The sequence below is a fragment of the Caretta caretta genome, chromosome 24, assembly GCF_965140235.1.
Source record: "Caretta caretta isolate rCarCar2 chromosome 24, rCarCar1.hap1, whole genome shotgun sequence".
Lineage (NCBI taxonomy): Eukaryota > Metazoa > Chordata > Testudines > Cheloniidae > Caretta > Caretta caretta.
The window spans coordinates 10,117,696-10,137,394 of record NC_134229.1 but is presented as its reverse complement, the minus strand read 5'-3'; the positions used below and the strand labels follow the sequence as shown (position 1 = coordinate 10,137,394).

At 54.1% G+C, this 19,699-nt stretch overlaps 1 long non-coding RNA gene and 1 pseudogene across 1 annotated transcript in view; both read left to right on the top strand.

Annotated features, from left to right (window-relative positions):
• LOC142069942 (uncharacterized) overlaps positions 1-19,699 on the top strand; it is a 250,602-nt gene that overhangs the window by 36,175 nt on the left and 194,728 nt on the right. The window lies entirely within an intron of this gene.
• LOC125626130 (immunoglobulin superfamily member 11-like) lies at positions 1,963-18,321 on the top strand (annotated as a pseudogene).

Genomic DNA, 19,699 nt, shown 5'->3' with positions numbered 1-19,699 from the left:
ACACGGTGTGCTCAGGGGAGGGACGGAACAGGGCGGGAAGAGGTGGGGGAAGAGCAGGGATGGGAAGAGGCGGGAGGGGTCTGGGGGGAAGGCATTGAGTGGGGGCAGGGCCTGGGGCAGAGCCAGGGGTCGAGTACTTCCCAGAACATTGGAAAGTTGGTACCTATGGTAGCAGGGTAGTTAAAGTGCTTCTCTGCTGTGGGTGGTGGAACGCACACCTATGAAGCATGTGTCATGTCCCCCTCTAGTGGCTGTTCCATATGCAGGATAACAGCTTACTACCGCTGCCAGTAAAATCTCAAGTGGGGGAGGCTGAAGGGTGCAGGGGTTCAAACGCTGCTGCTGACCCTTCCTCTTCCTCAGCAAGTTTGCAGATGACACTAAACTGGGAGGAGAGGTAGATACGTTGGCGGGTAGAGATAGGATACAGAGGGCCCTAGACAAATTAGAGGATTGGGCCAAAAGAAATCTGATGAGGTTCAACAAGGACAAGTGCAGAGTCCTGCATTAGGAAGAAAGAATCCCATGCACTGCTACAAACTAGGGACCTAGTGGCTAGGCAGCAGTTCTGCAGAAAAGGACCTAGGGGTTACAGTGGACAAGAAGCTGGATATGAGTCAACAGTGTGCCCTCGTTGCCAAGAAGACTAATGACATTTTGGGTTGTATAAGTAGGGGCATTGCCGGCAGATCAAGGGATGTGATCGTTCCCCTCTATTCGACATTGGTGAGGCCTCATCTGGAGTACTGTGTCCAGTTTTGGGCCCCACACTACAAGAAGGATGTGGAAAAATTGGAAAGCGTCCAGCAGATGGCAACAAAAAGATTACGGGACTGGAAGACATGATTTATGAGGAGAGGCTGAGGGAACTGGGATTGTTTAATCTGCGGAAGAGAAGAATGAGGGGGGATTTGATAGCTGCTTTCAACTACCTGAAAGGGGGTTCCAAAGAGGATGGCTCTAGACTGTTCTCAGTGGTAGCAGATGACAGAACGAGGAGTAATGGTCTCAAGTTGCAGTGGGGGAGGTTTAGGTTGTATATTAGGAAAAACTTTTTCACTAGGAGGGTGGTGAAACACTGGAATGCGTTACCTAGGGAGGTGGTGGAATCTCCTTCCTTAGAAGTTTTTAAGGTCAGGCTTGACGAAGTCCTGGCTGGGATGCTTTAGTTGGGGACTTGTCCTGCTTTGAGCAGGGGGTTGGACTAGATGACCTCATGAGGTCTCTTCCAACCCTGATATTCTATGATTCTATGACCCCTGGCGAGTTATCGAACACATACACCAGGGTGCAGCCTGGAGAATTGGGAATGGGATGCCGAGCATTTCACCTCCATGTCTGAGGAGCTCCCCCGACAAAAACCACCCTTGCAGCTGGCACTGAGTGTCCCCCACACTGGCATCCTCAGCGGGGAGGTCAGGAATGGCCTGATCGAAGGAAAGTCATCCGTAGGGGGGTTCGCTGGAGTCTAGGGGGATGGTGGGATGGCCTGAAGAACCTGGTGCTGGCACCTTAAATCCACATTGACAGGGCCCTGGGTCCTATATGGAGGGACTCATGAGATGGCTGTTACAGGGGCGGGTCAGGAGGAAACTTCCCTTGCAGCAGGTTATCCTGGGCTCTCTTCCATGCTGGCGCTGGCCTGGAGGCAGGATACTGGGCTAGATGGGCCCCTGCTGTGCTCCACTCTGGCAGTAACTGTCCCTGTTCTCTTTCTGCAAGGTGTTAGTGACTCCCCATTAAAATGTGGGGGGAGGGAACTGGGCCTTGGCAGCTTGCCTGAGAAGCGGGGGGGGGGGGGGGGGGCACCGCCGCCTGTACTCATTTCCATTGAGCTATGCCTTGGATTCGGGGAGAGGGAGGGGACTAAAGGCGAGTTCAGAAGGGAACGGACAGAGCGAGGCAGCCGGCAGGGAACCGAGCGCAGCATGGCATGGACTCGCTGAGCTAAATACCACAGCCATGGCCCCGAGGGAGAGGACCAGACCCCGCAGCCACCCCATCGCCCCCGCCAGCCTGTGGCTTCTCCACTGCTACCTGTCAGGTACCCTGGGGGGAGCAAGGCTGGGGGCACAAGGGGAGTCACCCAGAGGGAGTGAGAGAACATGGAAAAGAACAAAAGGGAAACCAGATGGGACAAGGGAGGGGGGACAGTTCCTCCCCTGGCCGGGATGGTGACTCCACACATTCACCTCCTGCCCCTTCTGGGCCCGATCACTGCTCGGGTCAAAGCTCCTGCAGACTGCGCTCAGCGGGGTGAGCAGGGCAGCCAGGGGCTGGACAGAAGAGGTTTCTGCTGACCCTGCTGACAGCGGTTGGGGTGGGGGGTCAGCCTCGGGGGCTGGGCGCCGGGAAGAGACATGGAATGGAAGTCCTAGAGCTAGGTGCCAATCCCAGATCTTTCAAACCCCCTCCCCCATGCCCACAGCCAGGGATCCCTGCAGCACCATGCAAAGAGCTCAGTCTCTTCCCCTCGGCCCCCTGATGCGAGGGAGCTCTGGGTTAACGCTTTCAAGAGGCATGAGCAAAGGTGTCGCAGGTGAACAGTCGGTGACACAGGGTGCCCCGGTGGAGTCAGAGAGGTGAGACCTCTGGGAACTGCTGTCCGACGTGCAGTGGCATCCTGGATGCCAGTGCCAAGTGGGAATAATACACTGTGAGGGGCTGGTTATGCCCAGCTGGCCCAGAGATTAGGGCACCAGGCTAGAACCTAGGAGACCTGGGTGCTAGTCCCTGCTTTGCCACAGACTCTTTGTGTGACCTGGGGTAAGTTGCTTAGCTTCCTGTGCCTCAGTTTCCCCTGTGTGCAATGGGGATAGTGGCCCTGCCACATGGAGGAGTGGGAAGATAAATACGTTGCAGAAGGTGCGGTGCTCAGACATTGCAGTGACAGGGGCCAGATAAGGTCCATAGATAAAAGCGCCGCCGGGTGCATCTACGCTACTAAGAAACCCCCTGTCGCTGCGTCTCAGAGGCAGGGTCAATGGACTCAGGCCTGCAGGGCTCTGGCTGTGGGGCTGAAAACAGCAGCGTGGACAGACGTTCCCACTCGGCCTGGAGCCGAGGCTTCCAGACTCTCCCCCTAGCTGGGTTCCAGAGCCCGGGCTCCAGCCCGAGGGGGATTGTCTGTGCTGCTGAATTTCAGCCTGCAAGCCCACGTCCATTGACCCAGCCTCGGAGGCTCGACACCGTGGGATTTTCTTTGCAGCGTAGACGAACTCCCAGTGTCTGATTTTCTCGGGAATCGTTCTCTGGGGGAGCAAAGATCTCGATCGTCCTCAATTTTCCTGCCTCATTCTCATAGTCTGGGCAGCGCGGCATGGTGTCATTTGCACTGCAACAGTCATCCAGGGCCCTCGGAGGGGGCAGCGTGACTATTGGTTAGAGCAGCAGCGGGGGAGGGGCTGGGAGTCAGGATCCCTGGGTTCTTTCCCCAGCTCTGGGAGGGGAGTTACCTAGTGGTTAGAGCAGGGGGGGGGGCTGAGCACCTGGACTCCTAGGTTCTATTTCCAGCCCTAGGAGGGGAGTGGAGTCTGAGAGAAGGGCAGACTACAAATCTGGACTCCTGGGTTGTATTCTCACTTCTTTCTTACCCCCTTGTGTTAGCGTGGGCAATTCATGTAATCACCATGTGCCTCAGTTTCCCACATATCAGTTACCCTTTGAGCCCTCCAAGTGGCAGATCTGCCATCATTGCCTTGTGTTACTAGGCTAAATCAAGGTCCATCCATCACGCCTGCCTGGCGCCTTAGAGCTGCCGCCATGCAGTGGCCTTTTCTAGGCTGAGAGGTTTCTTCGTTCAGGGCTGCTGGCATGGGGAGGGAGAGGGGGTGTTGATGACACCCCCACGGGTGTGTGGCCAACCACAAACCCATCTCCCAGCAACATGCCAAGGAGCGCCTGGGGCTGGAGACGACCAATGGGCTGGGGAGAGGCAGGAGCCCAGCTGACTGGAAGCCCAGCAGAGCGGCCTTTATGGACACTGGTGGGGAGGGAAGTGTGGACTAGCGGTTAAGGCACAGCCGGGTCACTCAGGGTGCCTGGGTTCTAGTCCTGGCTTGTGGGCGACTCGCTTTCCCTTCTCTGAGCGGCCCCGTCTGTCACATGGGCCGGCAAGCCTTCCCGTGTGTGCAGCTGTCTGGGAAGCGCTTGGAGATCCTTGGGGCTAAGGGCTCTGAGGCAGCATGGTCTTTCATCTGGAGGCCTCTATTGCTCCCACCTGGAATGGACAGGAACCTCTCATGGTGGGGGGGAGGGGTGGGGATCTTTCCAGGCTGCCTTTATGGGCCCAGTGCTGGTGTTTGCTGCACTGTGCTGGGGAGGGGCTGTCTTAGCCAGTGGGCACCTTAATGAACGGGCCAAGGCCCCTCAGACATGGCATCGCTGCGGCTGCCTGTCCCATGGCCCCTCACACAGCACTTCCTAATTAGTGCCAATTACCCTGAGGAGTTGTCATTCCCCCCCCTTACCCCCATGCCTCCCTTAATTATCTGGCATGGGAATAGGGCAGGCAGATGGTTCCCACTTTGTGCAGTTCCCTGGAGCAAGTGACCACAACAATTCCCTCCCGCCCCCCCACTGCAGGACAGTGCCCCATTGTTCAGCCCCCCATCTCCTGCATCCAGCTGAGATTCCCAGCCTGGAGCGGGTTAAGTGGGCTGTAGCTGATGTGTGACTGGGCTCCTAATCGCACCTCCGGCCCCGAAGGGGTTAACCCAGCCAAGCTGGGAGGGAGGCAGGACAGGAGATAAATCCATGTTAATTACTGAGTGGGACTAATTACTATTGATGGTTCATTGGCAAAATGAATTGGCAAAACATAGTTGCCTGGTGCAAGCCAGACAGACACATGGAGTGCTGCTCCAGACGTATTCGACTCCTCAGTCCCGAAATCGTGCCCCAACTCTCTTGTGCGCTGGCTGCCCCTTGCATGTGGCTTTGGGACAGCCTGATCGCTCCCGCAGCCGGCCTTGGGGTATTTCGGTTTCCCTGCAATTGGCCCAGCCTCAGCCCTGACTTTCTCTTCCTCACGGTTTCTTCAGCCGCTCCCGAGTTCCCAAGGTTGGAGCAAAGATTCAGCCAGAGTGAAATTCCCCTCAGCAACCAGGGATGGGCCCCACATACCGCTAGGCCCCATGTAACGCCCAGCTCTGCCCGGGGGGACCCTGTGTGGGTGAGAGCTGCGTCTCTGGGAAGCTGGGTGGCTAATGCAGGCAAATGGGGAATGGAGCTTTACATGGACCCTTTGTTGCGGGATCGCTTTGACAGTCCTCATGGTAACAAGCACTGGGCTGGCGCAGGACGGATGCTAGAATTGTTCTGGCCCAGCATGGCCAGGATCCGTTCCTGTGTCCAGTTCTAGGCTGTGCCAGCCTCACCCACTGCTCGGGGGTGTCGGGTGCCCTCACACCGGAGGGTGGAGGCTGTTCCAGCCCCTTTCTGTGGGACCTGGCTGTTTCAGCCACACAGGTCATTAGCCCTGGCAGCCATCATTAGCTGGCAGCCATCCTGGCTGAGGGAGCTTTTTCTGGTTTTTACTCCTCTGGCTCTGAACCTTGGCCAGGCTCCGAGCTTTCATTGCCAGGATCCTCCCTGCTCATTCCACCCATTGTGCCTTTTCCAGCGGTGGGCGCAGTGAAGGTGTCGGTGGGCGCTGCCAGCATCCAGGTGGCGAGGGGTGGGAACACACTTCTGCCTTGCAACTTCCACACCACGGCCTCTCTGAGTCGCCTCAACATCATCTGGACGGTCACCCCGCTGGTGGAGCCAAACCGCCCCCAGCAGGTTCGTGGAGCGTGGCCCTTTTCATTCCATTGCTGGAGGGCAGTTAGCTTTGGTATAGTCAGGGATCAAGGCCCCAGTCAGGGATCGGGGCCCTAGGATGTTGCGCACTGTCCCTGCCCAGAAAGCTCACAGCCTAGGATGGTGGCCAGACAAAGGGGGGCAGGGGCGGAAGCAGGGGAGATCAACATACAAGGTCAAATGAACTTGAGATGCCCAGTAAACAGCAATCCCAGTTCACCAGCTGCTGTCAAATGGCAGAGTTTTGCAGGCATCACAGGAGAGAGGAGCTGTTGTGAGTGCGCTGTGCAATTTCTCAAAACTGGGGCACCATTAACCTGTGGAACTCCTTGCTGCAGGATACTAGTGAGGCTAACAGTTTCGCAAGGTGTTGACACACAGGAATAATAGCAGCAGCTGCAGGCACACTGTCTGGATAGAACAATGAGGCAGATTTCAGGGTGGAGCTCACTAAGGAGTCATGGGGGAGTTCTGCTCCCCTCCCCTGCTCTGCCCTGCCCCCATGGGGTACTGCTGCAACGCTGCTTAGGAGCACTGTATGGAGAGGGCAATGAGCCACCTGCCCCTCTCTCATACTGCAGATCACAGCCTGGCCTCGCCTTTCAGTCCACTAACCTAAAGAGTAACTTTAAAAGCAGCCCCCTCTCCCTGTCACAGGGGGGAAGGCAGTCCTGGGGCAAAGGTGCTGCCTGGCAGCACCACCCTAGGATGCATCCTTGAACAGACCCCAGTTGGGCTTCCTCCCCAAGGGCCGTGCCTGTTCCTTTGCAGTAGGCCCAGCCCTGCTCCTGCTGACACTGGGCTTGGCACTAGCCCCTCCGGGTATAAGAACATACAAACGGCCACTCTGGGTCAGACCAATGGTCCGGCTAGCCCGGTATCCTGTGTTCTGATAGTGGCTACTGCCAGGTGCTTCAGAGGGAATGAACAAAACAGGGCACTTATCGAGTGAGCCCCAGAGCATAGGGTTGTGTCCCTGACCATCTTGGCTAATAGCCATCGATTGACCTAGCCCAGCTAGTTGGTGGTAGCAGTGGGATTTGACATAGGCACTCCTAGCTCCCAGCCCAATGCTTTGTCCACTGGCCCACACTGCCTCTGCGAGTGCAATGGAAGTGCCCTGTGCTCAATGAGGGAAGCAAGGGGAGATGTCTCTGGCTCATGGCTGGGTTCTTCCCTCCCTTCTCCTCCACCCCAGGTCCTGGCCTATGAGCAGGGAGAGGTGGTGGAGAGTCTCTCCCAGTACACGGGCCGCGTGGGCTTCGCCTTCCCGCCCGCCCAGAGTGCCACCATTTTCCTCAACGAGACGCGCAGCTCGGACAGTGGGACGTACCAGTGCAGCGTCATGAACCCACCCGACAGGGACACGCCCAACATCGGGGTCATCCAGCTCACCGTGCTTGGTACGTCCCGCCCTCATGAGGAAGAAGCCCCGCCCCCCCAGCATCCCTGCCTTTACACTGTCTATTGGGTGCTTGTCTGAATATGTCCGTGTGTGTGTGTCCAAGTGCATGCAGGTCTTGGGGTGTATCCGTGTGTGTGTCTGAGTGTGTCTGTGTATGAGTCTTGGGGGTGTGGTTGTGTGAGTGGGTCTGCCTGAGTGTGTGCAGATCTTGGTATGTGTCTATCTGTATGTCTGTGCAGCAAGGGTGGCCCTAGAGTAGCTGCCAGCAATTGGCACCCCCAAACTCCAAGGGCAGATCCAGGCTGAGGTTTTTGGTAAACTGGGAAACATTTTGCTCCTTTTTTCCTTTTAATGTTTTTTAAGCATTTTTTTTTTAAAACAAAGGCTTAATTATTCGGTTTATCCATCTGTCCGACTAATGTTTCTGAGATCAGATAAAATAGAGACACGAAATTTTCAGAATAGATTTGTACACAGCAGCTAGATGATATTTCAGTCTGATTTCAAATAAAAATGCATTAAAATATTAATTTATTATTACGAATCCAAAATCATCCATTACGCTATCCTGCTTTAACTGCCATTACCACCACATCAATATAGAAAGAAATAAGAAAATATTTACAATAAAAACACTCTGTGCTCTTTTCTTGCTTTAAGTTTTGAAAATTAAGTCACTCGTTCTTTTAGATCCAGTTTTCCCGCTATTTCATGCTCTATTGACATAGTGGCAAGTCCAACAAGTCTCTCTTGCACCATCGTTGAACGCAGAGATGTTTTTATCAATTTTAGCTTTGAGAAGCTACGTTCCCCACTAGCCATGGAAACTGGCAAAGTTAAAAGAATGTGTAGAGCTATAAAAATGTTTGGAAAACTATCTGTGAGTTTATTTTCATAAACAAACTTCAGTACTTCTTTAGGAGTGGAATGTTTCTTAAGTTGTCTTGAGAAAGCCTGAAGCTCACTACACAAATCTGTAGCATCAAGGTCTTTTGAATTTTCCTGAGTCAATGCTGACACCAGTTTTATACAAAATTCTTTTATCTGTTTTGCTGTTTTCTTTTGCAAGCTCTGGGGATATCCTATAGAAAGCCAAATAGTAACTCTAGCTGCTGCATCTGTTGAAATCTTTCATCAACTGAGTGAAGTAGAAACTCACTTTGAATCTTTGTTTCGGGTTCTGAATGGGTGTGTCTTGTCTTTCATACTGAAGCTGCTGTTTCTTTTGCCGAATGCGAACTGGCTCTGGTTCAAATTCTGTCGGAATGTCTATTTCTTCAGCAAGCTCGAGAGAATCTACCAGTGTTCTTTTGAACCCTTCTGAATTCCTCCAGGATATTTTTAGTTTGCTGCAGTTTTTGAATAGCAGAATGTATGTTCAAGTTCTTTTCCTGAAGCTGCTTACTAGTGAGGTTAATCTCGAAAAGGATATTATACCACAAAATGAGTGAAATCACAAATTTGAACTTGAAAAGGCCATTTGCAAGAGCTTCTGCATCTGAATGTGCCATATTGCCAGATGATCCGGTAAAGGTAGTATCATCAGAAATTTCAATTGGGGCATCATAAATGTTTCCAAGTTCATAGCAAAGAGGCTTCAAAGCATCAACGTGACTCTCCCATCTTGTCTGACTAAGTGGTTTCACAGTTAGAGAATTCACATGGCAAGTCAGAATCTCCCAACGGCATATTGAGCCTGAGAAAAACACATAAACACGTTGCCTCCAAACAGCATCTAGCAGCATAATTGACAACCAAATTCAGAGAGTGCGCACTGCAAGGAACGAAAAAGACCCTAGGATTGATTTCCATCATTGTCCTTTGCACACCTTTGTCTTTACCCTTCACCTTACTCCCATTATCATAGCCTTGGCCACGTAAGTTTTCAACAGATAATGACATTGTTTCAAGCTCTTGTAGAATAGTTTCAGTCATAAATGCTCCAGTCGTCTCCTTCAGTGGTACGAAACCCAAAAAATGTTCCTTTATGAGCACTTCAACATTATCTTCATCTGCAGACTTTTCCATATCCACAAAACGAATGATCATTGTCATTTGTTCAACATGACTAGCATCTGGTGTACAGTCCAGTATTATTGAAAAGTATTTTGCAGAATGGTCAGCTTCTACAATTTTCTTTTTAATGACATTTGCTAGGATTTGAATCAGTTCATTCTGCTTATTTTTTCCGAAGTAATGAACCTGTGTTTCATGATCAGTTATTTTACGTAGACGCTCCTTCATGACTGGATCAAACAAATTTTAAAAGTTTCCATTACCTGGAATGTACAATTTTTAATTTCTACCATGGCCACAGAATGCTAAATTTTGCCCACCAAGAACTCTCACTAAAGCAATCAGACGCGCTAATATTAGTTGCCAATAATCTCCTTTTTCCTTGATCACATGTAAATTTTCTTCATCGATAGTTTTTCCTTTTTTCAATCGTCATTCAAGTTGTTTCCAATTTTGAAAACATTCCAAATGTTCTGTACTTCTTTCATGTGAAGAGAGAATTGAAGATATGTTTTTCCAGTCCTTCGAACCATTTTCAGTAAGTGATGTACCAATTGCTTGATTTCTAAACAACTTGCAGCAAAAGCAAAACACAGAGTCCTTCAACACTGAATATTATAACCAGTTTTGATGAATTTCTTCCCCATTAATGAGTTTCCTCTTGTAATGCTGAGCAGAGAATTTTCTTTTATTTCCATCCTTAAGGAAGGGAAATTCATGAACTTGTTCGGGTCCATGTTCCATGAGTATTTGCCGCACATTGTTATCACCTCTGGGCCATGAAGCTGAGTCCCCATACTGTAACTTGTTTGTAACTTCCTCATCCTTTCTTCCTTCTACTTCATTTACTTCAATTTCTGCATGTCTCTCTGAAGGTGAATGAATTTTCTCCACTTCCATATCAGTCTGATGCTGTGAGCTGCCTTCATCTAGAAGTAAAAAGAAAAGGAGTACTTGTGGCACCTTAGAGACTAACAAATTTATTTGAGCATAAGCATAAGTAATTTTCCATCATCTTGAGTTTCCAAACTGCTTTTTTGTGGATGTGAGCTACCCTCATCTTCAAGGAATATACCTGCATCTTGATGTTCCAAACTGCTTCCATGCGGATGTGAGCTAACCTCCTCTCCAAGTAAAATTCCTTCATCTGGATGCTGTGAACTGCTTCCATCTTTATTTGGATTATGGAGAAGATATTTCAGGGAGGATCCCTGCTGTTTTGCTTGGTCCTTTTCCTTCTCAGCCTTTCATTTCTGATACTCAGCTCCTGAGGGTTTTCTTTTTCCTCTTTCTGCCATGGGGCATTTGAATATTGTTATGTACTGTGCTCCCGACTGCAAGCATTGTAGGGTTAAGGATGGCTGACATACCACATGGCTGACGATTTAAACCACATTGCAGCCATCCCAACACTTCTTTTCACTGCTTAAAGGGTCACTGATTAGTAACACACACTCACTTACCTATTAAACCAGTTAGTTACAGCGTTTATACGAAAACAAAATGACCTTTTTCAACGTTATAAGCCGACACCAGTTGTTTGGAAAGTAATCCCCTTCCTCACGGTTACCCGCTTGGAGTATCACTTTCGTAGTCTATTAAGCTTTATCGCTGTTACTTTTCTTTTATGGCCCTTATTTATTACGTGTGAACCAGTTATGACAAAGAAAAGTTCATAACTATACAGCCTGATAATAACGCTAAGGTTTAATAACGCTTAAAGATACTCACATTTTGGATTTATAATGCTGAAAGACGTTATTCTTTATTCTTTGGCACCAAGAAACACAATTTTCCACAGTATTCGCTCAATTCTTAACCATCTACCTGCAACGTGTGTTAAAATGATTGTTTGACACGTATCAATTCACGAGATCTCCACTCTACATGAATTTCTGGCTATGCGACCTTGATGTATATTCGAGTTAGGTGTCACAAGCATTGCAGCTCTTGCCACTGGCGGATGTGTTTCATTGTGGCTGAAATACTGCTTAGCAAAATTGTGGAGTGGGTCATCTTGAAAAAAAATTCACTAAAATATTATTTAGTTTTGCAGTAAATAAAAGATTTGACATATTAATAAATTATCAGAAATGTAGAGAAATAAATTATCATTCCTATTCCCTCCGTACGTGCACAGGAATAGAAATAATGACATCTTCAGTATTTTATTTGTATTTTTTTTCATCTTTTTCATTTTGTTTTCTTTTTTTTTACTTTTCTCCTCGAACTTGGCACCCCATTTAACTTGGCACCCTAGGCGACCGCCTAGTTTGCCTATATGGATGGGCCACCCCTGCTGTGTAGATTGGGGGTGTGTATCTGTCTGAGTCTTGTGGTGTGTGTGTCTGAGTGTGTGTGTGGGGGTTGGAGTGTGTGTGTGTGTCCCAGTGTGGCTGGGAGTGAGTGCTAGTGTGTGTGTGTTTGTGCACCTATAGAGAGAGTGTGCATGTGCACTAAGTGTGTGCCCCGTGCACTGTGTGTGTGTAAGAGAGAGTGCATGTGCACTGTGTGGGCCCTGTGCAGTGTGTGTGTGTGTGTAAGAGAGAGTGTGCATGTGCACTAAGTGTGTGCCCCGTGCACTGTGTGTGTGTAAGAGAGAGTGCATGTGCACTGAGTTGTGTGCCCCGTGCACTGTGTGTGTGTAAGAGAGAGTGCATGTGCACTGAGTTGTGTGCCCTGTGCACTGTGTGTGTGTAAGAGAGAGTGCATGTGCACTGTGTGTGTGTAAGAGAGAGTGTGCATGTGCACTGTGTGGGCCCTGTGCAGTGTGTGTGTGTGTGCAAGAGAGAGAGTGCATGTGCACTGTGTGTGCCCCGTGCACTGTGTGTGTGTAAGAGAGAGTGTGCACTGAGCCATGTGGCTCTTGGTCTCTAGCGGCTCTTGGTTTCCAGCTGGGCCAGCGCATCCCCCAGCTCTCTCACTGAGCGCTCACAGCCCCGGGGCTCTCAGCAGGACCGGCTCTAGGCACCAGCAAAGCAAGCGTGGCAGGTTTCCAGGGGCGGCGTTCCGGCCACCCTTTTTTGGGGGTCAGTTGCGCTCTCGGAGCTGCGCCATTTAGACGGGGCGAGGGCGCTGCACCCCCGGCCGCAGCGGGAAGGGGAAGCCCCAGCCCCGGGATGCTGAGCTGCCAGGGCCCCGCCGCTACCTGGCAGGTCCTGCCGGGGAGCCGGGGCTGCGCTGCCTTGTGCCACCCCTTATATCGGGGCTTCTCTGTGCGGCCGGGCGGGGGAGGGAGGAAAGCCCCTGCTGCCGTGACGTCGCTCCCTCCACTTCCCGCACCGCCTGCGAGCCCCAGGCCCACCTGAGCTTGGGGCGGCAAAACCTAGAGCCGGCCCTGGCTCTCAGTAGCTGCTGTGGGCACTGGGCAGCCCGTGGGCCCTGGAGGGACGGGGGTGGGGGGAGAGACTGCCCTGTCCACAGCAGGTCCCCCTGACAGGGTGCTGGTCTGTGTCCCCGCAGTGCCCCCCTCCAGCCCTGAGTGCTCCAGCGAGGGGAGTGGGGAGGAAGGGGGGGACATCCGCCTGTCCTGTGCTGTGCGGGAAGGCGTGCCTGCCCCCACCTTCAGCTGGGAGAAGATCCCCCCCGACAAGCAGCCCCTGGTGATGAGCTACACAGGTACTGGGAACAGTGTGGTGTGGGGGAGGGGTGCAGCATGGCGTGGGGCCTGGGTCTTATTATCAGGGACCCACCCCGAGTGTGTGAGCCGCACCTGTACCTGTGCCATGGGTCGCGTGCCACACTGCCTACGTCGTGCACACAGGGCAAAGTGGCGTTGCCACAAGACAGGCAGAGTGTGCCAGATGCCATGTGACCGGCATCCTATGGCAGAAGAAGCCAGTGGGGAGTGGGAGGGGGGTGTCTAGTGGCTGGACCCACAGAGAGGAGAAGAGTCTTGTCCCACCACCGGCTGGGCAGCCATCCCCTTTAGCCCATGTCCCTGGCCCCCCAAGGAGCTGGGTTCTATCCCCGGCTCCCCGGCTGACGCTCTCTCGTTTGCCCCCTCGCTCTCCGGCTGGCGGGGCAGAGGCGCGCCGGGCCCTGCTGACCCTGCAGAACCTGACGGCCGCCACCTCGGGCCTGTACCGCTGCACGGCCTCCAACGCGCTGGGCTCCAGCTCCTGTGCCCTCCAGCTGCGCGTGCGCCTGGGTGAGTCAAGGCCGGCGGGGAGGGGACTGGATCCCACTCATCAAACGCTGGGCACTGATTGGACACTCAGCAGTGCCGGGGCCCAGTTGGAGAGCTTGATCCAAATGAGCCCTCTGATTGGCTACCCGGACACCAAACTGGTCCCAGCTGTGAATCCAGCCCAAGTGCTCCGGCCATGGCCCGCTGGAGACAGCTGCCCCCCGTCCCTGGCGTAGGGCCCCCCGTCCCTGGCGTAGGGCCCCCCGTCCCTGGCGTAGGGCCCTTCCCTGGTTCACTAAACCTGGATCAGATCGGAGCAGCTTGCATTTGGGGCTGAAGCTCCAAGAGAGGAGATGCTTGCACCCAAAGCCAGCATCTCTGTGCCTCTAAATCCCTGTGGCTAACGGCCAGGCCTGGTGGGAAAGGATCCGTGGGAAGGTTTCTCTGTCGGAAAGGGCTGATCTGTTGACAGCAAAATGCGTCAATTTTTATTCTATTTCATTCTGGGAAATGAAATGATGCAAATGTGGAGACGGCCAAGGCGCTCCAAGTTGGCCCTTTCTGGACGGGAATGTCTCGACTTTTCATTTCGAAGCCACATTCCGTTTCAGGATTTCTTTCCTTGTACAGTAGTAGGGGGGAAAGGAAACCTTTTTAAGTAACAAAATTGTTAGGAAACATTTTGATCAACCCAACGGCGTCTTTATTCCGGAATTTTATTGCCTGGGAAATGTTGAAATTGTTCATTTTCGTTCTGCGCTGGAAATTTTTTTCCAAACTTGCGGAAAATCCGATTCCCACCCATCTCTGCTGACAAATCCAGCACTGGGGCTGTCTGCTTTGGCCGGTCCAGCTCCTCTGCACCCCCTGCTACCACGATCCGCCTTCCCTGCCACCTGACCATCTGGGCAGCAATTGGCCGCCGAGCCGCTGGTGACCTCTTGTTGGTGTATTTCAGTCCCGCAGGGCACGCTGGGCATCGCGGCAGGCATCACCATCACCCTGACCATGGGGCTGGTGCTGCTGGCTCTCCTAGCCCTGGTGCTCTGGTTGCACCACCAGAGTGTGCGGAAGTGGCCGGAGGAGGAAGTGGAGGATTCGTACAATGAGATCAGGTGAGCTCAGATGATGGGTGGGGGGAATGAGAATGAGAGGAGGGGTGAAAAGAAGGAAAGAGGAAAGCAGAGCAAAGCGGGGGGGGGGGGAGGTGTGCGCTCCACTCCAACAGGGGCATGTCGCTGCTTGATCTCCAGGGGTTCAGAGGTCTTGGAAAAGGGCGGGGGCAATATGGATGCTCTTCGAGAGAGGAGGGATTAGACTGAGCCCCGCTACGGCTCCTCTTCAGCACCAGCCGGGTTCGGGGTACTTCCCCTTGCGCCTCATCTATTACAATGGCTGCTGTGCACTGCTCCAGAAGTGGCTGCGTTTCAGTGCTGGGTAAAGTGATTCTCGATGTAGGGCCTAAGTCACATTTACACTAGGGCCCCTACACCCCACTCTAGCATCATAAAAAGGCCCCCGTTACCCCGAGTAAATGAGAATTGGGCCCCTAGGGGGACAGTCTCAGAAGAGCTCAGAAACGTGGGGGGCTGAGCTCTTGAAAGTCTGGCTCCACTGTGGTCGTAACATCCTTTAGCGCCGTGCAGGAGGCAGTGGCAATAGGTTCGGGGTGCTGGAGCCGTATCGGCTACCCGGAGGGATCGAAATTCACACGTCAGGCTCCAAAAATCCCAAGATTGTCTGAAAAAAACATGCGCTTTTATAACAAATGTGTGGTTCTTTTCCTCCTGATTCCTGAGCCATTAGAGGGCACATTTCCCGGCTTTTCCTTGAAACCAGCCCTTTTTGTAAAACAAAAGCCCAGAGTGTCCCGACCACAGGACTTCCCGGGAAACACCAAAGAGCTGAGAGTCCTTTCCACGCTCAGTCTGTGTATTACCATGGACAGCGAAAAAGAAATCGCACCAGAGCCTCTGTACTGCCCATCCCTGCTGGGAGTGCCTGGGAGAGTCAGTCATCTGGATTTTCATTTAAACAACAGCCTGGCAGCTAGGCAGGAGTCCAGGAAGGAGCCTGCTCTGGGGAGCCAGGACTCCTGGGTTCCCACCGGCTAGTGCAGGGGTTCTCACAACGCACTTTTTGGTGGCTTCAGAGTGTGGCCACCAACGCTTGCTGGTGACTGCTCTGACAAACCATCTCTCTGTCCCTGCCTCCCACGGCCCTTCAGCGAGAGCCGGCCCCAGGGAAGATGAGTCCCAGGCTTTCCATGCCCTGGCCAGACGGGAGTAGGGGAGCTTCCCAGGGGAACGCCCTGGCGACCGAAGGCCGCAGCCGCCTCCACTGCCAAGGGCTGCCTCCAGCACCGCGCACACTGGTCCCACCTGTCTCCGGAGGCGCTGCCTGGAGCCCCCCAGGAGCTGTGTGGTGCACGGTGCCAGTCCCTGCCACCTGCCCTTGGCAACGGCTCTTCCGGAGCAACCGCTGGGGGCTGCAGGGGAGGGCTTTGCTCCCCGTCAATCTGCACCCATGCTTTGGAGGCTGTCGTGGCTGCAAAAACCTCCACTGGTGGCCGCATTTGAGAAATGCTGAGCTAGTGACTCTCGGCAAGTCAGTTTCCCCACCTTTTGCCTCAGTTTCCCCTTCAGTACAACGGGTGTGACAATCCTGTCCCAGTGGCCTGTCCTGCTATGGGGTGTGTCTGTGAAGGGCTGTGTGCATGCTTGTGAATACACGCACACACTGTGATTACACCTCACGGTGGGAGAGCTCCCCAGGTGGAATCTCTGGGGCAAAAGCAGCTTTTATCCAGTGTTTAAAGTCTTTGCTTCCCCCTTCTGTGGAAGGCTGGCCAGGATCAGCCTGGCTCTGGGATTTCAGTGTGTTGCCTGACTTTGTGCTGAACTGTTTGCAAAGTGGCCTGGCTGAGACATGCACTAGGGACAGGAATAGCAAATAACAAACAGGGGTAAAGCAAACGATATGGGCTGGATGCAGGATTCCGGGAGGCGGGGGAGCATGTCTCCGGCCTGTACCATGCAGGAGGTCAGACAAGATGGTCAGAGTTGGGCCTTCTCTGGCCTTAACATCTATGGCTCAGTTACCTCCCTGCTGCTGTTTGCAGCCTCTGCCCTGTGTTGCCAAGTGAGGCTCATGACGTGTTTTTCTTAAAGCCCCAGCAGCCGGAGTCCTGTGATTTTTAGGGAACACTGCTCAGCTTTCATTGGGGCAAAAAAGTAATTTTTTGGCATGGAGAAAAGCTGGAAAATGTGACCCCAAATGGCTCAAAATCTATGAACAAAACCTGATGCAGATGATTTAAAAAAAATTTATTATTATCATTACTTATTAGGTGTATTCCGGTAGCACCTGGGATCCCCAGTCCTGGACCAGGCCCCTTCGGTGTCAGGTGCTGAACAAACACAGAACAAAAATACGGCCCCCTTCCCCAAGGAGCTTCTAATCTGCAGGGAGCAGGGTGGGGTGTTAATTGGGGGTGTGAACCGGGCAGGACGGGAGTGAGCACAAAGGGGCTTGCTTGAGAAATCTCACCGGTTTGAAGCAGCTGTGATTTTTTTGGGGGGAGAGGGGATGTGATTTTGGCACACGTGGGGGGTGCCAACGCTGCTGATTCAGGGATCGCTGCGGGAGGTGCTCTGGTTGGTGTGAGCCAGGACTCGGATGGCGTCACGCTGGGGCTGTCTAGCCTTGGCAGCATGACTCTGAAGCGAAAGAGGGGCAAGCTGCTGCACAGGGCGCTGGCGGGTGGCGGGCGATTCTCATCCACGCGCCTCCAGGAGCTTACCCCCAGCAAGTCCCTGACTCGCTCCTTGAAAGACGTGATAGAGCTGGGGGAGGGACGTCCAGGGATGAGAGCCTATCCTGGGCGGGGGTGATGGTCAGTCCAGGTTTGATTAGCAGATGGCGGATGGCGTTTAACAGGCCACAACACTGCACAGCTGTTTAGGCCAGGAAGTGAGGCAGATGTGTCCAGGCCGCTGAAAAGCAGGGGGAATTCGGGCACAGTGCCCACACTGAACCCCTTACAGCACAGCACCAGCAGAGCCCACCTGCCCCCTGCAGCACAGCACCCCTCACCCTGCCCCCTACAGCACAGCACCCCTACTGCCCCCTGCCCCCCTCCAGTCCCTTGTTTTCCCTTCCCAGTCACTGGGCCCCGCTGGTTATAGGCTGCCGTCATGCCCAGGGCAGAGGCTGATGCTGCTGTGCACAATGTCTCCCCAGAGTCGACAGCCTCTCACCGAGGCATCTGCTCGTGGCCAAGACCCTCTCCAGCAACATCCCCATGGCCAACCAGGCTGCAAAGCCCCTCTGGATCTTCACCAGCTCCACCCCCAACACCACCTATGCTAACTGCCAGCGTGGGCTGGGCGAGGGGAGTCAGGCAGCACCGCCCAGGGGGCTGCGACAGCCAGCATGGGCAGTGCCCCATGGCAGGAGGAGGAGCAGCAGCAGTCACTCCGAGGAGTCCCTGCCAGACAGCCAGTCGGAGGAGCCCGCCTGGCACCCTTCATGCCACCGAGAGCCAGCTCCAGCCAAGGCGCTTCCCCCCAAGCACCCTGGATTCCTGGTCTAGGGGCAGCAGGTCCAATGGGCACAGAAATTGCTGGAGGGGGGAGGCAATTCCAGCAGCCAGGTCTCCCTGGGCAGGCACATGCCTTTGTGCACATGCAGCAGCCTTGGGCCAAGCTGCTCCCACCTGCCTGGCTCCAGTGGGTGCTCTGGACAGCGCCACCCTGCCATCAACTCCCCCCCCCCCCCCAAGCCAGCCCCGTGTCTCTCGGCACTCAGCCCCTAGGCCCTTTCCCTTGGGCAAAGCCCCCATGCTGGATAGCCCCACTCTGGGGAGGCAGCCGGCCAGCCCCGCAGCCCAGGGGCCAGTCAGGTGGCAGCCCTGGAGGCCTCTGCCTAGCACCCAGGTCACATAGAGGCTGGGCAGAGGCAGGATTAGCTTCCCTGTGCTGCCCCCCGCACCGCTTCAGGAGCCCTCCCCAATCTGGCCAGGCTGGTGCCCCTCCGCAAAGCCTGCTGCCGATGCCAGATCGGATGGGAGCAGTGACCTTGCCTGGCCTGCACCGTGGCATCCTTGCCAGGCCCCTGGGTCAGTGCCCTGGCCACAGCTCAGCCCCCCAGTCTGCCGAGCAGCATCCCCTACTGCTGAGGGGCCCTGTGGACAGGCTTGAATGCCCCAAGGCCTGGCGGGCTAGGGAAGGGGACGAGCTGTTTGGGTTCGGAGCATCCCCTGCCTCGGGCTCGCAGTTATTCATGGGTAAAGGCTGGAGATGCTCAGGTGATTCAGGGCTGAACTAAGCCCCTTAGAGGGGACAGATTCTGCCAGGGCCAGCACCACCTGGAAACCTGCCCCTTTGAGGGGGCTCAAGCTGGGCCCCTTACATCACAGGTCATTTCTGAAGATCTTACCCTGAGCATCCCCACTTCCAGTGTAGCCCCCATGCCTGGGCCCTAGGCAGGGGGCAGGAAGCATGAAACCACAGAGGAAGAAAAAGAGAGGTGTCTGCTCATGGGGCAAGGGAGAGAACAGAGGCAGCTGGGGAAAGGGCAGGGGATCCCCAACATTCAGGGGGCTTGAGGGTCTGAAGGATGTTTTTTATTCCCCTCCCCGCCCCGCCGCCCCAAGGATGAGCCAGGACCGGACACTGGCTACTGTTGCATCCTTGGCTGCTGCATGGCTCCCATGCAGGGGCTGGGGAGATCTGTCCACACTAAGAGCCCGAATGTTTCCGTAGTTAAAGGGCCCAGCCCACTTCTGGTACCCAAGTCAGCAACGCACGGAGCCTGCCTGCACGGCAACTACCCCCCCACCCTTGGCGGTTGGGTGGCAGAGACAGGGCCTCACTGCGCACTGACGCCGTCACTCCCCCCGCGCCTACCCCGGCGTCACAGGCACGGGTAAGGTCCCATCTAACCGTAAACCAGAACTGGGCATTAACCTCACCACAGCAGCAGCAGGCCCCAAGCTTGCCAACCCATGGGCACATGCCCAGAGCCACCAGCTGCCTGCAGGACAGCCCATGGCCCCCAAGGCAGATTCAACAAGCAACATTGGGCCCACTCCTCCCCCTCAGAAGGGCTGTGGGAAAGTCACACCTCCAGAACTCCAGTGTAAATGGGCCACTCTGCGCCCTGCCCCTTGGACGCTCCGGGGATTAGCGACTCCACGAATGCTCAGGGGATCCAGCCCAGCCCCCTGGTGTTTTTCATTCTAGCCCCCGCAACCCAAATGTCACCCTCCAAAAGAGGGGCTCTTCCCCCTCCCCTCGCACTGCATAGCTCATATCCAGCACCCCCTCTTCAGGAGTTATGGGACA